This window comes from Myxocyprinus asiaticus, chromosome 47 (assembly GCF_019703515.2).
Source record: "Myxocyprinus asiaticus isolate MX2 ecotype Aquarium Trade chromosome 47, UBuf_Myxa_2, whole genome shotgun sequence".
In the NCBI taxonomy this organism is placed as follows: Eukaryota; Metazoa; Chordata; class Actinopteri; order Cypriniformes; family Catostomidae; genus Myxocyprinus; species Myxocyprinus asiaticus.
The window spans coordinates 3,893,883-3,910,217 of NC_059390.1; positions in this window are offsets into that span (position 1 = coordinate 3,893,883).

A 16,335-nucleotide genomic window follows, 5' to 3' on the forward strand; every position below is an offset into this window, starting at 1 on the left:
TGCATGTACACCTCTTTTTTAAAATATTTAAAATTTTCAGGACAAAATCCACAAGTGTCTGACTGGCAGGTTTCTAAAAACTATACTGTAGATGCTGCAGACCGTAGTGGGCCATGAGTTTCTGACATGTGAAAAAAACATCTTTTAACTTTTTTCAAGAGTACACAGAGGTAAATGAATATAGTTCATTAATATAAAATATTATCCTTCAATTACAAAGCATATTTGTGTTTTCATCTCAGTAGTCTCTATAATCTTGACACTATGTGAATGCAGTCAATATGTTTGCTAAATAAGCTTGTAAAAATATTTCATGCTAATATCTTACCATGTCAAACATGGCCTTTATTTTGAAATGTAGCCTACATCAGGCAGGATTTGAAAAGGGAAATGGGTGTACTTGCCCCTGTTTTTCATCTAATGAATACAAGTTTTACTAGTAAAAATGCAATTGTAGAGCTCTGTAATTGAAATTCTTACTAGTGAAAATTGAACGAGAGAGCTCTGTAATAAAATGTTTACTAGTAAAAAGGCAAATGCAGAGCTCTGTAATTCAGTTGTAGAGCTCTGCAATTGCATTTTTATTAGCAACAATGTCATTACAGAACTCTGTAATTATAATTCTTACTAGTAAAAAATCAATTGTAGATCTCTTTAATTGAAGTTTTAACTAGTTTAATGCCATTGTAGAGCTCTGTAAATTAATTGTAGAGCTCTATAATTGAAATATAACTAGTGCAGATACAATTGTAACGAGTTACGCTGGATGCATTAAAAGCAAAATTGGCTTGCCATACAAACGTCCTCTTTTTCACAGACATGTCCTCTTTTTCGGACCCCCAAAAAAAGCATCCGGCCGGGATTTCAAAACTGGCTAGAGATGTGTAGGATTTGTCTTTGTCTTCATGTATATGTGATTTCTACAGTTAGGACTACTATATATTCTGTGTATTTCGTACTGCACACATCAGTTTTCACGTGTTTACGTGTCCTTATGTGATTATTCTCTGTCTTGCTCGCTCAGTCGCTCTCTGTGCACGCTATGCGAAAAGAACACCAACTTCATCAGACTTATGCTTACTGTATTACTTTTAACTGAAAATATTGACTGTATCGAGACAACATCAAGTATACTGCATATCAGGGAAATATGAGGGGAGAAATAAGCCCTGTGTCTATTATATTATTATATTATAATATTATCTGACAAGTACAAAACACGTCAGCCAAAGGAGAGTTTAAAATGTATCTTCAGGGAAGTTCGCCTGGGCACAGCAGGAAGCAGTTTACACCAACTTAATGGTGTCAAATCAAAACACGTATACCAAGATTATACATACATACTACATACACTATATTGCCAAAAGTATTCGCTCATCTGCCTTTAGACGCATATGAACTTAAGTGACATCCCATTCTTAATCCATAGGGTTTAATATGACGTCGGCCCACCCTTTGCAGCTATAACAGCTTCAACTCTTCTGGGAAGGCTTTCCATAAGGTTTAGGAGTGTGTTTATGGGAATTTTTGACCATTCTTCCAGAAGCGCATTTGTGAGGTCAGACACTGATGTTGGACGAGAAGGCCTGGCTCCCAGTCTTCGCTCTAATTCATCCCAAAGGTGCTCTATCGGGTTGAGGTCAGGACTCTGTGCAGGCCAGTCAAGTTCTTCCACACCAAACTCGCTCATCCATGTCTTTATGGACCTTGCTTTGTGCACTGGTGTGCAGTCATGTTGGAACAGGAAGGGGCCATCCCCAAACTGTTCCCACAAAGTTGGGAGCATGGAATTGTCCAAAATCTCTTGGTATGCTGAAGCATTCAGAGTTCCTTTCACTGGAACTAAGGGGCCAAGCCCAGCTCCTGAAAAACAACCCCACACCATAATGCCCCCTCCACCAAACTTCACAGTTGGCACAATGCAGTCAGACAAGTACCGTTCTCCTTGCAACCGCCAAACCCAGACTCGTCCATCAGATTGCCAGATGGAGAAGCGTGATTCGTCACTCCAGAGAACGCATCTCCACTGCTCTAGAGTCCAGTGGTGGCGTGCTTTACACCACTGCATCCGACGCTTTGCATTGCACTTGGTGATGTATGGCTTGGATGCAGCTGCTCAGCCATGGAAACCCATTCCATGAAGCTCTCTACGTGCTGTTCTTGAGCTAATCTGAAGGCCACATGAACTTTGGAGGTCTGTAGTAATTGACTCTGCAGAAAGTTGGTGACCTCTGCGCACTATGCGCCTCAGCATCCGCAGACCCCGCTCTGTCATTTTACGTGGCCTACCACTTCGTGGCTGAGTTGCTGTCATTCCCAATCGCTTCCACTTTGTTATAATACCACTGACAGTTGACTGTGGAATATTTAGTAGCGAGGAAATTTCACGACTGGACTTGTTGCACAGGTGGCATCCTATCACAGTACCACGCTGGAATTCACTGAGCTCCTGAGAGCGGCCAATTCTTTCACAAATGTTTGTAGAAGCAGTCTGCATGCCTAGGTGCTTCATTTTATACACCTGTGGCCATGGAAGTGATTGGAACACCTGAATTCAATTATTTGGATGGGTGAGTGAATACTTTTGGCAATATAGTGTACATACTGTATATTATATATATACTATTTAGACCTGTTTTGCTTAAAGCTACGAGGAGGACAACCTTTTCTGTTTATTCTGTTTTTAAGAGTTGCTTTTTGATTGCACTGGGAAAAAAGTAAGTGAGAGAAAGATTTATGATGTGCAGAGGAAGCAGTACAAATGTGTACCTTCAAGGAAAGTTCAGTCTTGAGGGAAACAATCTCAGGATAAATATTTCTCGTGGATGAATATTTCCATCCATTTCTTATGCTTCATAAAATACTGATCTTGATGGTGAGCACAAAGCTCTGGTTTAAACAGGAAAAGGAATTGGAATAGAGTTGGAATAGTGCAATTTTACACAAGAAGCATGACGTCAGGGAGAGAGATGTTGGTAGAACGGGGCTTGGAAAGGAAATCTGTGATACAAAAACTCAGGCTAAGTTTGTAATAGTAATAATGCTGTCGATTGAGCTTAACTTGAACCCAGAATATTCCTTTAACTTGTATTGAACCACGAATATTCCTTCAAATTGTATGGATTACATAGGGACCAAAATATTATAAACTCTTAGCTGAGCTATTTAGACTTTAGCCAGTAAGCAACCACTCAGAACGCCTTGGCAACCACCTACAACACGCTAATATAAAAGTGGCAACATGTGCACGAGTAAACACCACTCATATTTTCTTCAGAAAATGTCTAGTTATAACATATTATTTCCTAACTGTTTACATCCTCTATGTGAAATGTATTTGTTTATAGTTTCCTAAGGCATCATGCATGCAGGGGCTGAATTCTGTCTCAAGTAAGTGCATGCTTATTTCTGTGGACACTTTAAGAGTTCAAAAGATATTTGTGAACACTTCCAATCTGTCGCTTTTGAACAGAAAAGCCGAGGTTTTATTCATGAGGCCACAAGAGCACTGAGACTTTAAAAGCTCTTAATGCTTGAGAAAGCTGCCAGTGGAAGAGCCGCTACAGTAGCTGAAGCACTCCTCCATTTCACTACAGCAACTCTTGAGTTCAGCTTTATCTGGACTGAGCCCAACAGAACCAGAGCAATGCGGAGTGGAAGCAACGCTGCATGTTAACGGCACGTAATGCAGTTACACATCAGCAAGATTTCACCATGTGTTAAACGCAGTGTGTGACACACTAATACACTACACCTTTTTTTCAAAATATGTTGCATGTACTAGAGAGCATTTTTAAAAGTCTTTGTTTTAAGTGGAGGCAAATGCTGTTGCAGTGTGGATTAGAGGCATAGACATACCAAAATCAATGCATTTTTAACCAAAAATGTATTAGTGTGGACTTCAGCAAAGACTATTAGCAGTTAGAATGAAAGATGTCATTTGTTAAATATTTTTGATAAAAAAATTCGCTGAGCTACCCAGGCCCCACACTTTTGTATCTTGACAAATCTGAGCACAATTTGAGACTTTGAGTGTGTTTACATGAACACCAATATGCCGATAACCTCATAACATTAGCTTATTCAAAATATCTGACAATGCAAGAAAACTGCGTTTACTTTAGATTTTAAACAGTCAGGTTATTCTCTTTTTTTAACATAGAAACGTAAATGTACATGCACACAAGACTCCCACACATTGGATAAGCCGGTAGCAACACCAGTAAAGGCATTTACATTCAGAGTGAAATTGAGGTAATTGGCAAAAATCTATGTGTGCAGAACGGTTTATTCTTAAACCGTTTATGACATTACCCCATTAAAGGAAAGCTGTTTAAGACGTTTACATGACCTTATTTGTTGTTGGCTTATTAAGCATAATCGGTGTAACAACGTGAATGTTAATGCTGTGATGGGAGAAAGGTGCCATCCGTTGTTCCTGGCAGGCTACTCTGCCTTACAGGCTCCATATGGTTAGGATTAGGGTGGGTGCGGGGATAGGGCATCTGCTGCCTGCCAGGAACAAACTGTGGCACCTATGTACAATGGACATGTTAATGCGCTCATAGATGAGATCTCTTCTGAAACTCTTGGATCTTGGGAGAAATTTCTGAGAAGAAGAAGACTTTGACCAAAGTCTCCATTTGTTCACCATTCAGTTTTATTGTTGTCTAGGAGAAACATGCAAGATATATTTTTCTTTTGAATGGAAATAGGTAACAAGGAAGAAGGAGAGTTTGAAGTAAAAGCAAGAGAGGGAGGGCAGAGAGATGGAAAAAGAAAAAAACATCATCACTTTGTCATCTACTGAAGTACCATGCAAGCAAACAGCACCAATCCACGCAGAGCGCCTTACCCAGCTAAGAAAACAAGCCCTCTCTTTACTCTGCACACAACACTTGTCTTTGTTTTCCTTTCTATTGTCCTCTGTGTGTATACTGATCATGACTGCACAGTGCCAGAGCAACTGAAAATCCTTCCACTGCCTGCTGCACCATTGAGAGCGCAATCCAAAATGGCAGCTGTACATATACTCAGTGGTTGACAGGCTAGCATGAAAGCTGTTTGAATGTTACCCCAAAAAAGGAGTGGCGACGAGCGGTGCTTGTGGACCATCCTGGTAGATATGAGGTACTCGACTCATAACCCACAGCACAGGCAGCTCTATAAGACCTATAAGTAGAAAGAGGAGCTATAAATTTAAGATAAGCTGCAATGACTGACAGGCTTTTATTGCGGATAGCTCTCCAGATCGCAATTGATACTTGACAAGTGACGTCCCATAGGCCTAATTGAAAGATTGAGAACCTTGACGCTGAGTGGAAGGGCCATTCCAACTCATTATTCCAACACTGCCTGCCCAAGTTTTCAGCTGTCTTGGTTCCAGAAGTGTTTTTCCCATTCATTTTCTTCCATAAGGATTTTATAAAAGTTTTCTAAGCCATGAACCAAACCAACCAGTTCCGAGGTGAACCACAGCATTATAAAATTTAATTTGAAGCAAAAAAGTACAGCATTCGAAAATCAGAAAAAAAGATGAAAGTACAAGTCTGTGTACTTAACATATTTAATGACAATCTTTAATGCAGAGCACTTTTGGCACACTTTGTTTGCTGCCAAATTGGTGGATCATTTCTTTTCAGGATCATGGGTTGTGTAGGTCTTCACCTGGAATTGCTCTGTTAAACATTATATTTATAAAAGTTAAAATAACGCAGACTGATGGCTTCAGTAGAAACGTATGCCATCGATTTACAACCTTGAAGCTCATGGTAGGTCTCTCTTTAATGGTTTATAAGTTATCATTAAAAATCAATTCCCCTATGGACAAAATGAATGGGATTTTCACTGATATGATAAAAACACTTTTCTTCTTTCTTTTCAACAATTACACAGTAATCGTCTAACATTTAAAGGCAGATTCTACTACTTTAGGTGCTAATCCTGATTAAAATGGATTTGTGGGTGAATGATTTGCGTGTAAGCATGATAATCAAACAAGCAAATGTTAACCATTATTAATGTGTAAATACTCATTTAAATTGTGGACATGAACAATGATTTACAAGATACAGACATCCACATACACAAAAAAGACAAATCGTGTTTTAGAGCAAAGTTACAGAACACAGCATATGTCCTCAGGAAAACACTGTATTTCCAGACTCTAAACAGAACAAAAATAACATTTATGTATTTCATAAATTAAAATAGTTCATTCCAATTTATCTTTTTATCTCAGAAACAAACTTATGAATATTCATGACTAATTCTCCAAAGAGCAAATGCTGTTTTAGAGAGGAACACACTGAATTGTGAACAGCTCATAAGTCAGACAGTAATGTATTCATGTGTTCAAAGCTCTTCAATTGCTTTAAATTATGTCTAATGCTCATCTATCTAATTACGGTAATGGATCGAGGGTTCCTTTTTTAATCAAAAGATAAAACAAATGTTGTATCCTGCAGTAGTGGAAATAAATAATGTAGTCATTATCATCATGTAAAATGCCGGAACTATACGTGTTCTAGGATCATAAATTGTGTTGAGAAGCATTTCCTTTTAAAAAGCCCCATTGTAAATGCTACAAGGACTGAATTTATTCACAGTGGTCAATATAATCTATTGTCAATCACTTAAATGTGTTCCTGTGAAGACTAAATTACTTCCTGTTGTCTGCATGCAAAAAAAAATACAAAATACAAAAAGAATAAATAGGTGACATTAATCTGTTCTGATGCAGCTAATGGATAAACTCAACTGATTAGCATTAGCATTTGATGCTAGCTGTCAGAGTGTGTCCTCCAGATCGGTCTTATCACTTGACTCATTGAAACACACTGTTCCTCCACATAACACTTTGTCTGTCAGCACAGGGTGACGATCAGTTTTCACATGCTGTCTCTATCGTATTTCACTGCAATGTTGTCAGTCAGCAGGGCCAAACACGGCACGATATTGAGTCACTTATTCACTCATTTCTTAACTCAAAATACACCTGCTCATAGAGTGAATAACATTACTTCCTGCAGCCATCACGTCAAGAGCTAAAGCCATGGACAGTATGGAATGAAGTTACACGTCTCAAAATGTCACCGAAAAATGAAAGGGCAGAAGAGAATGTTGTTTTGAAAATGAGAAAGAACTCCATCAGAACATGATCAGGTGAAACAAAAACATGCCTAGTTCGAAAAATATAAGACATTTTATTCAGCATGAAGAACACAAATCCTGTTTTTAAGGACCATTATGAATTTCATGAAAATTAAGCACATCCACGCAAATTCTCGTTACTGCAATGTGTCTTTTTGTTATTCCCTTTATTCTCAATGGTAATTATTCACTTATTTTTTGTCACATTTAAATCTGCAATAATGGTAGTAAATACCAAAAAAAATAAAAAATAAAAATAAAAATAAAGAATAAATATATATATATATATATATATATATATATATATATATATATATATATATATATATATATATATATATATATATATATATATTTTTTTCCAAATTGGGGATTGGTCCTAAAATAGCAATAAAATATTTCTGTCTTTAGATTGGGGGTGAAAAATTACCCTTGAGGTATCAGGATATGCGTCCGCTTTTATTTCTTTTCTTTTTTTTTTCTTTTTTTTTATATTAACATTTTATTGATTAAAAAAAAAAACAGGATTGAAGAAACAGAACATACACACACAGAATCAAATTATAACAAATTATATGTCCCTCCCCCTGAGAAAGTGCAAGCAAATGACTTAATCACTCACAAGAAATATTCCACAAAATAAACTCAAGCCGATAGGTGGTGCCAACACAAAAAAAAAAACGTGCAGGTTCTTCAAACTGTCAAGCAGATGGTCAGTGCGCCGGCCCACTCGGCTACAACATGAGAGTAAGCAAATAACTTACTCCAATGACTTTGCCAGAAATACTCCACAAAATAAACTCCAGCCGATAGGCGGAATAAGCACAAAGAGCGTGTAGATTCATCCACAAAACTGTCCCGAAGGTGTGTTGCTCTACAAAATAAACTCCAGCCACTAGGCAGAACCGGCACAAAAAGAGCGTGCAGAATCTTCAGACAGTCAAGCGAATGTTCAGTGAGCCAGTCCATTCGCTGCGACGTGTGTACCACAGTATGACTTACTCACTCCATAGACTTTATGAAGGACATCACTTGCTGTGGGCATGTGAAGGTTTTGCGGCCATTCTTAGCATTTATTCTCCATTTGGCCAGGAATATCAGTGCAAAAGCGACCTTCCGTTGATGTAAATGTTTCTTGCATTCCTTGAACGATCACGTTTCTCTCTTGTCGAGTTCACAAAGTCTGGGAACAAGAAAATGCTGTGGTTCTTCCAAGAATATCTTCCTTTACTCCTCGCCTCCCGTATCACGAGATCTTTATCAGATGATCTCAGAAATTTGGCCAGAATTGATCAGGGCCTGTCTCCCTCAGCGGATCACCGAGCCGGAACCCTGTGAGCTCACTCAATTTCCAGCTTATGGCCTGTTACGTTGAGCAGACTCAGAAAGAGCCCGTTCCAAATCCACCTTAGTCGCTAGCGGATTAGCAGATAATTCCTTCTCTGATGACTTCAGATAATTGATCCGTTTCTTAACATCCCCCACTCTTGTGACCACATCAGTAAATTTTGCCTCTGTGGCAGTGATCGATCGAAATATTACAGCAAGATCCTCCAAGTCAGCAACGACCTTCGTCAGCATTGCCGACATGTTCAAAATCTCTCACCGCATTTCCCTCATCTCCCTGACCAAATCGACTCCCTGGTACGCAGCCTGTCCAGGGGTGTCAGCTTTTAATGTCTCCAGAGCCCGAGGATTTTGAATTATTTGGCATATTGTCCTCCTAGAACAGTTATGGAACAGAGTGTATCAAATCTCACTGGTTTATGTCATAAAAGGTATTAAAACTAGCAAAGTGCACAGAACTCGCCGTTCATACGTCCGATCCTCGCATGGCATCACGTGACTCCATTCATCCACTTTTCTAACATTTCTGAAGACTCAAATATCAAGCCAAAGCTGACTGCTTCCTTGTTGAGAAGCCATACAGCACACACACACACACACAAACACAAACTTGTTTTTATATCATTGTGGGGACTCTCCATAGACTTCCATGCATTTTATAGATTGTATACCGATCTAATGATAATTTCTATCCCCTAACCCTACCCCTACCCCTAAACCTAACCCTCACAGAAAACTTTTTGCATTTTTACATTTTCAAATAAACATTATTTAGTATGTTTAATAAGCCATTTCCCTCATGGGGACCGCTGGCTGGGCCCCACAAGGTAGGTGATCTCAGGTTTTATTATCCTTGTGGGGACATTTGGTCCCCACAATGTAGGATAAACATGTATACACACACACACACAACACACACACAGTAATAAACTGTAAGCAACCCCAGCATTCTCAGCATTCCTCACATGGCAGAACTGCTTTGGAGAATCACCTGACAACAAATTCCACTCAATGAATGCGCTCTGCACATTAAAACGCAAGCTCAGCGTTCCACACAACCTAAAGTGTTCTTCAGACTCCAGCAGAGACGAGCCAAGCTAACAACACCATATGCTCAGGCCTGTTTTATTGAGTTATGTTTTTTGTCTCTTTTTTCATGCAACCATAAAAAAACGCTTCACAAGCTAATATGGTTACACGGACAATTGACATGTAGATACCCAAAGTTCCGGTACCCTGACACTGACCCCATTCTGCCAAGTTACTCCTGCAGTGCAACTGATAGCGTGATACTCAAGCAGCCTAAGAGACATCCAGGAAGTAATCGTGTTCACATAATTAATGATGAGCCTGATTCTGAGGTTTAATTTTCCTTCTAAGATTACATTTTTACTCCACTGACTGTAAGGTTTAGGGTTGGGGTTTCGGTAAGGGGGTAGAGTAGATAAAATATGCATTTCCGTTGACTGTATTACATCATTTACAACTAAAAACAATTTGCTTTATAACTTGCTTTTGGCAACATTTCCAGCGTTGGTCACTGGGGCAGTGCTTTGAATTTCAGTAAGCACAGACTGATTTCACCTAAAGAACTTTTTACCTGCTGTCGCTGAATTCTCAGTGAGATCAGTTTTCACAAGCAAATCCACAAATTAATTTTTTTCTCCTCAAAATGTTTTATTTTTTATTTTTATGGTTGCGTCTCAAAAAGTTTTGCTCTCAGAACCTTTTTTTTTCATCACCAAACTCCTCTTCAACCACCTGGCTCCATTCTGGTATGTAACGGCCACTTTTCACTATCCACTCATTTTCGAGCGTTTAAAATCAAGTCCCACCCTACATTTCTTTCTCCTTTAATATCCTGTTATGAACCACAGCTATCCTATATGATAATCTAATTTAAGACGTCCTTTAATAACAGAGAGATGGGAAACAGTGCGCTCTTGGACGATTTATGCATCTCTTTGTCCATTTAATATATGCCGAATCGCTCTCAAAAATGGTGGAAATCTACCTACTCATGTCACGAGCACAGTATTCATATGGAGACGGCATTATTTTCAACAAAAGATGAGAAAAACGCGGGATCATAGGTGCCGAGAATGATAGGTGAACTAGTGTCTTAATAAAACTGCATTTCTTTAGATACGACAGTATTTCTTTCTATTACAGGAAGTCAGATTGGCTGAGAGCAGTGCTTAGGATAAAGAAACCATTGTGGAAAGGGAGGCAAAAGTGCACGACGAGAGTAACAGTGGTTTGATTGCTGTTGTTTGATGAGATCTTATCGCCATTCCTGCCCTTTCCTTCCCAGAACAGTGTCTTCCTGAGTCTCTTCAGAAGCTTGTAAATCACTGCTGGCACGCGTCCAATAATTTAATGCTGCTTATAATTACTCATCCAGCATTAGTGGATCCACAGAATTTTAATAGGTTGTGTGCAACAGGAAGTCAAGAACAATTTTGAAATAATTATCTAATCTGAATGAGGAATTCAGTAGGATTTTATGATGATTTGTTAAATTTACCAAATTGACCTGAAGGCTTTTATTTGACTTATTATTTTATTTTTAAATTTACTTGCATGAAGAAATACAATCATGTTTTTGACCTGAAGGATTTCATTTTATTTTATTTTATTTTAGAGATGACTGTTGTCATTGCAATTTCAAGCCATAAATAAGGACCAAAATATCAGAGAGACTTTTGACTTGGGCCAAAAAGTAACCATCTAGTAACCATCCAGAATACCCTAGTAACTTCCTAGCAAAACCCTAGCAACAAACCAGAACACCCTAGCTACTACATAGCAATGCACTAACAGTCACGCTAACAGAACACATAAGCAACCACAAAGCAATGTCCTGACAACCACCAAATACACCCCAGCATTGTTGTGGAGAGGTTTACACAAGACAAGCACCACTTATATTTTCTTCGGAAAATGTTACGTCTAGTAATTAAATAATCTTATACAATAGATTTGGGGACATATGAGGTGAATTGTATAATAATGTAGCACTGTGGATGTTAATTAAATAATAAAATGATTTTACTCTGTAACATCAAAGATTTCAATTGCACTAATACAAAAGATGTGAAATTCACTCTTGAATCATGCATTTATTTAAACTGCAGCTTCAATGTTCGAGATTTGCAGTGGTATCCAGTGACCTATTCTTTACAGTATATCTATGCACGAGAGTACCAGCAAAGTAAAATATTATTTAATATTGATGCATTCACATGGTACTGGGCATACACACTGTATAACCAGCTCATCCAATATGGATGGGTTTATTTTGAGGAAATGCAGGTTAAAGTGCTTTGATCAGACTGGACTCCACTAGGGACGTGTGGTTAACAGAAGATGTGAGAAGCGTTGCACAGCAGTGAAGCTCCAGGGTTTCCATATGGCACTGTACCACATCCTGCAAATCCTTCACATGCTCCTGTAAGTCATATATTAATACTGAAGCTCAAGGGGGAAAAGGGGAAAAGAAGAGTCCATGCACTTGACTTGCTATTTGTCAGAGAATGAAGATTCGAATCATATTCTAGTTCTAAGACATTCTGCAATGATCAGTTAAACGATTATTACACTATTGGACTCCAATATCTAGTGTTTTTCTTTTACAACATGTAAATCATAAATTACAATAAAATGTCATCTTTTCATTTATACAAATTAGGCTGAGCTTAATTTTATTCTCACTGCGGCATCAATGATCGGTAAGCAACAGTTTATGATTATGTAGTTCATTGGTGATGGAAGGTGCTCATAGCATCTATTGTGAATCTGTCTACCAGAATGTAGTTTCTGTGTAGACAGATTGCTTAAGGGAGGCTGTTAATTTCCAGAGCTGTGTGCTTTGGCTTCATTTGCTGAAATCCAAGTCCCAATGGAGAGACAACGCTTCCGTAACCAAGCAAATACTGTATAAAAGCACAGTGATGTGTCAACACAAATTCTCAGGGTTTCCTAATTAAGAATGCCATTATTCTTTTTGGTTTCCAGCAACCAAAATATCAAAAAATATTTAAAAACAAGATATATTTATGCTTACTTCTGAAGGGAAATGACATACGATATCAAAACTAATGAACTTTTGTGAGGTTTGTGCTTAAAACAAGAAAAAACAATGTCAATGGAAAATAAACCTTATTCCATTGGCAAATATTTTTTTTTCTTGTTTATATATATTATCTGATTCTCGCCACAAACAAACACAAAACAAAGCCGCAGTGAGCCAGGGGGCCGTCAATATGCACAACATTCAAAGTCTACCCAGCAGGGAATGAATGAAGCAGGAACTCTGTAACCCTGAATGAAACCTGTTCTCCTAGCAACAACACAGACAAAATAAGCAGAAATATCAGCCAGATAATCAAACAAACTAATAACGGCCATTTCAAGCACTGGGACAGACATAGACAGACTGCACCATATTCTGTGGTGACACTTTTGCAAAATGATATTATGTGGCTCCTTACACGTTTCTGTCCAATGTATGGCACTAAAAGTGAGTAAAATTTGCTCCCAAACAGATGAGGTTTTCAAGGTTGATGTTCTATTGAGTTTTAAATCAACAAAACCTACCTACCTCCCTACCCTAAACCTTAAACCTAAACCTAATCAATAGTGTCAGAAAAATGAAATGTGACATGATTGGTGAAGCAACCACATCATTTTGTTGTACTTTTATGACACTTTCAGCTCATGTATCGACTCGTGTGCTCTTCAGGACTCGTACCCCGGTCTTATGCATCGCAAGTGGAACGCTCTATCAGTTGAGCTAAAGTGCAATTTTATCAGCCTTGAACAAGCTTGTAAATGTAGTTGGTTATGTAATGAAAACTTTAAAATGTATCGTCAAGAAGTCATGCACTAGTGTTTAGATGTCATAAGACAACAATGTGTGACGAACGGTGCGAAAAGTAAATGCTTATGAAATGATATTCTGCTGTTTTACTCGTGATTTGTGTGAAAGTGAATAAAAGTCGTTGTTGAAGCGCCTAGGAACTGCCACGAGACAAACAACGAGCCACGAAAAGAATTGCAATAATGAAGGTATAGTAACGTTATTCTGTAAAATCAGTTTGGACCAATCACAATTCATTTAGTAAAGCAACAGTTTCCTAAAGCAGTTATTCCATTGCACTAGCTTCTCTAAGTTATACAGTATCCGTGCTGTATGATTTGGGTGTTCATCTGTTAACATTAGCTCCACCAAGATCAACGCTGTGCGTTTCCTGCTCAAGACAGAGAGAGAGAGAGACTAAAGCAGAGGTTGTGCTGTACTGGATCTGACACAGAAACCTCAAACAGCTGTTTGATATTGCACGTTCATTAATTACATGTTGACGCCATTGGTCTGGCCTCACATGATAAGCGTTCCTCTGGGTTCCCAGTTACATAATTGTGCAATGTGCAGTGTTTACTAAAGATCATCTTGTCAGATATACTCTTCCTCACTGCTGTTCTTGCATCATGGAGACATTAATGGTCGCTACATGTGAATACATGTGGTGGACGGAGAAGGAAAAATGCACACTGACCTTTTTTAACCTCTGTCCTTCTCTCCTAAATCATTCTGATTTCATGGTTAAACTTCAACCCCAATTACAATGCCAGGACAAATGTTTGTCAAGCTCCAAAAAGGACAAAAAACACCATAAAAGTAGTTCAGCTCACATGCTGTTTTTCCAAGTCTTCTGAAGTCATATAATGGGCCTGTGTGAGGAACAGACCAAAATGCAAGTCTTTATACGTTCGCCCCAGCAGGATTTTCAGTGAATATTGACTTAAATTTTGTCTGTTGTTTATACAAGTTTATGTATCTTCAGAAGATTTAGGAATTTAGCACACAAATCACACTTTTATGTCACTTTTACAGTGCTTTTTGTTTATTAGTCTTTGATAACACTGTTAAAAAAGTTAAAAAATGTGCTTCATGTGGTAACATCTAAATGTACTGGTTTGGTTCAAGTCAAGTATATTATTTAACATCACTGAATCAACTTATATGCATTAGGTTACACAAACAAAAGGGGTTAGATCAAGTAAAAATAGTTACAATAGCAATTGCATGTTACCACGTTTTACAGTGTAGAAAAGGTCTGTGTGAATATTCCTCAAAATATTTTCCTTTGTGTTCCCCAGAAAAAAAGAACAGCAGACAGGTTTGACATGAGGGTGAGTAAATATAATGATGCTGATATAGACCCTAAATAGTGAGCTGCCTTCCTCGTCAGCATTTTAAGGTTCCCCTTCCAATCAGAAGCCTATTTTGAAAGGCTTTCCAGAGAAATGGGGTGAAAAGAGTTTAAGAAATCTAGTCTGATCTGCCTGGTGAGTTACCGTAGTGGCCTAACCCCCTTCTGTGTGACCCTGTGACCCTAGGATTTCCACCAACTAGCAGGAAAAGAAGTTTGGAAAGGGCAAACACACACACACACACACACACACACATACACACACACTGCTGTCTGGACAACCAAGTGAACCAAGCAACAGCAAAGTCGACCACAGAAATGCTGTCCTGAATGAGACAGTGGACGTCTGGGGGACACAAAGTACTGACCTTTACCTCTGTCAAACTGTGGAGAAAATATGTGGTAGAACAGCTCTATTCTGAGATTAAGATGATGGGCATTACAAGAGACTTGGTCTTGCAATCTTTTCAGGACACTCCAAGAATGTTTAGGAATATTATAGCCTTAGATCAGGTTTTAAAGTCCTTTGCATTAAGATTTGAATTAATGAGCTTCTTAGAATCGATCCTAAAGATCTGGATATTGCAAAAGTTTCAGAAGATTTGGTACATGCATATTTTGAGGTCCATCATTTATTTAGCTCATTAAAATCTGTGCTGATGCAACATCAATGCCTGTAGCTGTTCTGTTCTGCCAAAACAACCCCTGAACATTTGACAAAGGAGAGACTGACTGACTGATTTTGGAAAACAACGATTGATTTTATAAGAGCTCGTTGATCCTGCAACATAATCGTGGCATATATAAACAAAGACTGATTAACATTTATTCAGACGTTAGATGAGTATGCCATGTTTGTTTATTTATCTCAGAGGAGGAGCCCTTGAAGTTTACAGACATCTTGGTAAACTCTTAATGCAGACTGTTTGTGTGTAACTTGTCAGAGGCTAACAGCTTTGAATATTTGATAACATTTTCAGAGTCCAGTCAGATTAAATAAATCAGATGTTCTACACTCTTTGAATGCACTGGCATGACACGAGAAAACCTCTATGTCTTGGTGTTTGGAAATTTGCACAAGAGTACTTTGACCAATAAATAGTGCTTCAGTGGGGTAATGTCTGTGACCACAAGAGAAAATGTTTGCATTAATGTTGACATTAATGTGAACATAACCTTTAGAGTGAAATTATTATTATTATTATTTGTTACTATTCAATTGCCTTTTATGTACAGATTGTACTGTATTAGCCATGTCCCAGACCCAGACTTTGAATATTAAACTATGGAAATCCAATATAAAAATACTAATTATTTAATGTTTAAAACTATGATAATCTAAACAAAGAATGAAATTAATGTAAACCATTTCGTTATCTGTTGTTCTCTACTGATTTCTATTAATTTCTCAAAATTTTTTATATATAAATGAATTTATGTCACTTTATTCAAACATAATTTTCTTCAAACATCACTTGTCTAATATTTAATTTCAAGCACTCTCTTCACTGATAATATTATATATATATATTTATTTTATTTTTTGGGGGGGGGGAATCAGTGGAGAGAGTGCTTGAAATTAAATATTAGACAAGTGAGGTTTGAAGAAAATTATGTTTGA